Source organism: Passer montanus, unplaced genomic scaffold (assembly GCF_014805655.1).
Source record: "Passer montanus isolate IOZ18808 unplaced genomic scaffold, ASM1480565v1 scaffold1153, whole genome shotgun sequence".
In the NCBI taxonomy this organism is placed as follows: domain Eukaryota; kingdom Metazoa; phylum Chordata; class Aves; order Passeriformes; family Passeridae; genus Passer; species Passer montanus.
In genome coordinates this window covers 1-5,922 of record NW_024358201.1, presented here as the reverse complement: position 1 = coordinate 5,922, position 5,922 = coordinate 1, and the positions used below count along the sequence as shown (strand labels likewise).

At 60.2% G+C, this 5,922-nt stretch overlaps 2 long non-coding RNA genes across 2 annotated transcripts; one reads left to right on the top strand and one right to left on the bottom strand.

Annotated features, from left to right (window-relative positions):
• Positions 1 to 3,486: 3,486 nt before the first annotated feature.
• On the top strand, positions 3,487 to 4,262 carry LOC120496477. Its single transcript, XR_005626308.1, has 3 exons — positions 3,487 to 3,552; positions 3,669 to 3,794; positions 4,197 to 4,262. It is a non-coding gene; the product is annotated as an uncharacterized LOC120496477 (long non-coding RNA).
• Positions 4,263 to 4,809: 547 nt separating this feature from the next.
• Positions 4,810 to 5,916, bottom strand: LOC120496476. The gene is made up of 3 exons (XR_005626307.1): positions 5,747 to 5,916; positions 5,342 to 5,396; positions 4,810 to 4,931 (listed from the first exon to the last, which is right to left on the bottom strand). It is a non-coding gene; the product is annotated as an uncharacterized LOC120496476 (long non-coding RNA).
• Between the last annotated feature and the right edge of the window lie 6 nt (positions 5,917 to 5,922).

Here is a 5,922-nt window from a genome sequence, read left to right as displayed (position 1 = left end):
CCATGTCCCTCTGTCTCCTCTCGTGTCCCTCTGTCCCCCCCGTGTCTGTCACTTCTCGTGTCCCTGTGTCACCCCATGTCCCTGTGTCACCCCATGTCCCTGTGTCACCCCATGTCCCTCTGTCACCTCTCGTGTCCCTCTGTCACCTCTCGTGTCCCTCTGTCCCCCCTGTGTCTGTGTGTCACTTCTCGTGTCCCTGTGTCCCCCCCATGTCCCTCTGTCACCTCTCGTGTCCCTCTGTCCCCCCCGTGTCCGTCACCCCCTGTGTCTGTCAGTGACCTCTCATGTCCGTGTCCCCTCCATGTCCGTGTGTCACCTCTCGTGTCCCTCTGTCACCTCCCGTGTCTGTCACCCTCCGTGTCCCTCTGTCCTCCCCGTGTCCCTCTGTCCTCCCCATGTCCGTCTGTCACCCCCTGTGCCTGTCAGTCTCCTCTCATGTCCCCGTGTCACCTCCCGTGTCCATGTGACATCTGTGTCTGTCCCCTCTGTGTCCCTCACTGTCCCCAACGTCCCCTCACTGTCCCCACTGTGTATGGACCAGTACACACCAGTACGGACCAGTATGGGCCAGTATGGACCAGTACAGACCAGTATGGGCCAGTATGGACCGGTATAGACCAGTATGGGCCAGTACAGGCCAGTGTGAACCAGTATAACCAGTACAGACCAGTACAGCTCAGTATGGACCAGTATAGCCAGTATGGACCAGTATGGACCAGTACAGACCAGTATAACCAGTATGGACCAGTATGACCAGTATGGACCAGTACAGGCCAGTGTGAACCACTATAGACCAGTATAAACCAGTACAGACCAGTATAACCAGTATGGACCGGTACAGACCAGTACAGAGGAACTGAGAGGGAACTGGGAGGGAACTGGGAGGAACTGAGAGGGAACTGGGAGGGAACTGGGAGGAGACTGGAGACACTGGGGGGGACTGGGAGGGAACTGGGAACACTGGGGACACTGGGGGGGACTGGGATGGGAACTGGGACAAACTGGTGGCCCCACGTGTGAGGCTGACCCCTGGGTGACCCCTGGGTGACCCCGGGTGGGCGTGTCCCTGTCCCCAGGTGGGCGTGGTCAGCTGGGGCGTGGTCCCCGCCTGCCGCCAGCCGCGCTCGCCGTCCTTCGCCCGCGATTTCCACGTCAGCCTCTTCGAGGTGCTGCCCTGGCTGCGGGAGCGGCTGCGCCACGAGGACCTGGGCTTCCTGCCCTGACACACCTGGGCACACCTGGGGGCACCTGGGGGCATCCTGGACACACCTGGATACACCTGGAACCATCCTCAACACACCTGGGGACATGTGGGGGCACCTGGGGGAACTTGGGCACACCTGGGGGCACCTGGGACACACCTGAGATACACCTGGGGCACCTGGGCACACCTGGGGGCACCTGAAACCATCCTGGATACACCTGGGGGCACCTGGGACACACCTGGAACCATCCTGGATACACTTGTGCACACTTGGGGACATCCTGGACACACCTGAGATACACCTGGGCACACCTGGATACACCTGGGGGCACTTGAGATACACCTGGGGGCACTTGAGATACACCTGGGCACACCTGCGGGCACCTGGGGACATCCTGGAACCATCCTGGATACACCTGGGGCACCTGGGATACACCTGGAACCATCCTGGACACACCTGGAACCATCCTCAACACACCTGGGGGCACCTGGAACCATCCTAGACACACCTGGGGGCACCTGGGCACACCTGGCATACACCTGAGATACACCTGGGCACACCTGGATACACCTGGAACCATCCTCAACACACCTGGGGACATGTGGGGGCACCTGGGGGAACTTGGGCACACCTGGGGGCACCTGGGACACACCTGAGATACACCTGGGGCACCTGGGCACACCTGGGGGCACCTGAAACCATCCTGGATACACCTGGGGGCACCTGGGACACACCTGGAACCATCCTGGATACACTTGTGCACACTTGGGGACATCCTGGACACACCTGAGATACACCTGGGCACACCTGGATACACCTGGAACCATCCTCAACACACCTGGGGACATGTGGGGGCACCTGGGGGAACTTGGGCACACCTGGGGGCACCTGGGACACACCTGAGATACACCTGGGGCACCTGGGCACACCTGGGGGCACCTGAAACCATCCTGGATACACCTGGGGGCACCTGGGACACACCTGGAACCATCCTGGATACACTTGTGCACACTTGGGGACATCCTGGACACACCTGAGATACACCTGGGCACACCTGGATACACCTGGGGGCACTTGAGATACACCTGGGGGCACTTGAGATACACCTGGGCACACCTGCGGGCACCTGGGGACATCCTGGAACCATCCTGGATACACCTGGGGCACCTGGGATACACCTGGAACCATCCTGGACACACCTGGAACCATCCTCAACACACCTGGGGGCACCTGGAACCATCCTAGACACACCTGGGGGCACCTGGGCACACCTGGCATACACCTGAGATACACCTGGACAGACCCCGACCACAACCCGGCTGTTCCTGTCGCCCCCAGGTGACAATGAACGTGTCCCTGTCCCCCCAGGTGACAATGAACGTGTCCTTGTCCCCTCCAGGTGACAATAAATGTGTCTTTATCCCCTGTCAGGTGACAATAAACGTGTCCCTGTCCCCTCCAGGTGACAATAAATGTGTCTTTATCCCCTACCAGACTCTGGGGACAGCACACACCTGAGACACCTGGGGACACACCTGAGGTACCTGGGGACACCTGAGATACACCTGAGATACACCTGGGGACAGCTGGAACCATCCTGGACACACCTGGGGGCACCTGGGATACACCTGGACACACCTGGACACACCTGGACAGACCCCGACCACAACCCGGCTGTTCCTGTCGCCCCCAGGTGACAATGAACGTGTCCTTGTCCCCTCCAGGTGACAATAAATGTGTCTTTATCCCCTGTCAGGTGACAATAAAGGTGTCCTTGTCCCCTCCAGGTGACAATAAACGTGTCTTTATCCCCTGTCAGGTGACAATAAAGGTGTCCTTGTCCCCTCCAGGTGACAATAAATGTGTCTTTATCCCGTCAGGTGACAATAAACTTGTCTTTATCCCCTACCAGGTGACAATAAATGTGTCCCCACGCTCCCAGGTGACAATAAACGCGTCCCTGTCCCCCCCAGGTGACAATAAAGTGTCCTTTTCACACCAGGTGACAATAAATGCCTCTGTGTCCCCCCCAGGTGACAATAAAGTGTCCTTTTCACACCAGGTGACAATAAAATGCGTTGTTCTTCTGCCAGGTGACAATCCACGCGCCCCCGTCCCCCACCAGGTGACACCACCCAGGTGTCCCACCCCCCCAGGTGTCACACAGCGCCCCACAGGTGTGACACAGGTGTGACAGATGCCACCCCCTAGGTGTCCCCGGTGTCCCCAGCTGTCCCCGTGTCCCCAGGTGTCACAGAGTGTCACACAGGTGTCCCCAGGTGTGACACAGCTGTGTCCCAGCTGTCCCCGTGTCCCCGCTGTCCGTCACTGTCCCCAGCTGTCCCAGGTGTGACACAGGTGTGTCACAGCTGTCCCCAGGTGTGACCCAGGTGTCCCTCACTGTCCCCCGAACAGGTCCTCGTTGTCCCCGATGTCCCCAGGTGTGACCCAGGTGTGTCACAGGTGTGACCCAGGTGTGACACAGCTGTCCCCATGTCCTGGTGTCCCCATGTCTGTCACTGTCCCCCAAACAGGTCCTCGTTGTCCCCGTGTCCCCGATGTCCCCAGCTGTCCCCAGGTGTGACCCAGGTGTGTCACAGGTGTGACCCAGGTGTGACACAGCTGTCCCCATGTCCTGGTGTCCCCATGTCTGTCACTGTCCCCCAAACAGGTCCTCGTCCCCGTGTCCCCGATGTCCCCAGCTGTCCCCAGGTGTGACCCAGGTGTGTCACAGGTGTGACCCAGGTGTGACACAGCTGTCCCCATGTCCTGGTGTCCCCATGTCTGTCACTGTCCCCCAAACAGGTCCTCGTCCCCGTGTCCCCGATGTCCCCAGCTGTCCCCAGGTGTGACCCAGGTGTGTCACAGGTGTGACCCAGGTGTGACACAGCTGTCCCCATGTCCTGGTGTCCCCATGTCTGTCACTGTCCCCCAAACAGGTCCTCGTCCCCGTGTCCCCGATGTCCCCAGCTGTCCCCAGGTGTGACCCAGGTGTGACCCAGGTGTGTCCCTCACTGTCCCCCGAACAGGTCCTCGTTGTCCCCGTGTCCCCAGGTGTGTCACAGGTGTGTCACAGGTGTGTCACAGGTGTGACCCAGGTGTGACCCAGGTGTGTCACAGGTGTGACACAGCTGTCCCCAGGTGTGACCCAGGTGCGTCCCTCACTGTCCCCCGAACAGGTCCTCGTTGTCCCTGTGTCCCCAGGTGTGTCCCTGGTGTCCCCGATGTCCCCAGGTGTGTCACAGCTGTCCCCAGGTGTCCCTCACTGTCCCCCGAACAGGTCCTCGTTGTCCCCGTGTCCCCAGCTGTCCCCAGGTGTGACACAGGTGTGTCACAGGTGTCACACAGGTGTGCCCCAGGTGTCCCTCACTGTCCCCCGAACAGGTCCTCGTTGTCCCCGTGTCCCCAGGTGTGTCACAGGTGTGTCACAGGTGTGTCACAGGTGTGCCCCAGGTGTGCCCCTCACTGTCCCCCGAACAGGTCCTCGTTGTCCCCAGGTGTGTCCCAGGTGTGTCACAGGTGTGTCACAGGTGTGTCCCAGGTGTGCCCCGGACCCCAGCATGGCACCCACACCCCCAGCTCACCCAGGGACCCCCAGAGCCCCCCCAGGCCCCCCAGCTCACCCAGGGACCCCCAGAGCGATTTGCCGGTGGCCGCGTCCAGCAGCGGCTGCTTGCGGGCGATGGAGACCTTGAGCTGCACGTCCTGCACCACGGCCCCGTTCAGCTGGGCACGGGGCAAAACCAGGGGAGATCAGGCCAAAAACAGCACAAATCACAGCAAAAAACAGCACAAATCAGCACAAATCACAGCCAAAAACAGCACAAATCAGCACAAATCACAGCCAAAACAGCACAGATCAGACCCAAAATCACAGCTGAAAAATTCAGCACAAATCAGAGCCAAAAACCAGCACAGATCAGACCAAAACCAGCAGAAATCGGACACAAAAAACAGCCACAAAATTCAGCACAAATCAAACCAAAACCAGCACAAATCAGAGCCAAAAACCAGCACAGATCAGACCCAAAATCGCAGCTGAAAAATTCAGCACAAATCAGAGCCAAAAATTGGCCAAATCACAGCCAAAACAGCCCAATCATACCTAAACCGCCCCCCGAAGCCCCCAGCCCCACCTCGGCCATGGCCTGGTCGGCCGACTCCATCTTCTCAAAGGTGACGAAGGCGCAGCTGAGGGGGCACGAGGAGGGGGCGTGGTCATGGCAGGCCACGCCCACACAGCCCATGGCCACGCCCACAGCGGGGGCACCACCCACTTTGGCCACACCCCAACCCTGCCCCACCCCATTGAGCTCCTCCCACATTTGACTCCGCCCACATTTGGCTCCTCCCACTGGTGACCACGCCCTTTCTGGCCCCACCCACAGCCTATAACCACACCCGCTTAGCCCCTCCCACAGCCACACCCTTGTGTGCCACACCCAAAGCCCCACCCATTTGTGGGGTGTGTCCATTGATATGTCGATGATGTCACCATGACCACACCCACCCAGGCCCCGCCCACCCGAAGCCCCACCCACTTCCGGGGCGTGTCCATGGAGAGGTCGATGATGGCGCCGAAGGGGCCGAAGGCTCCGCGCAGCAGCTCCGGGCTGAGCTCGGCGCCGTGCACGTAGAGAGTGTTCCCCTTGCGGGGGGGGCGGCGCTCGGGGAACGAGTCTGACCCTGGGAGAGACCCCCGAAATGGGGAGGGACC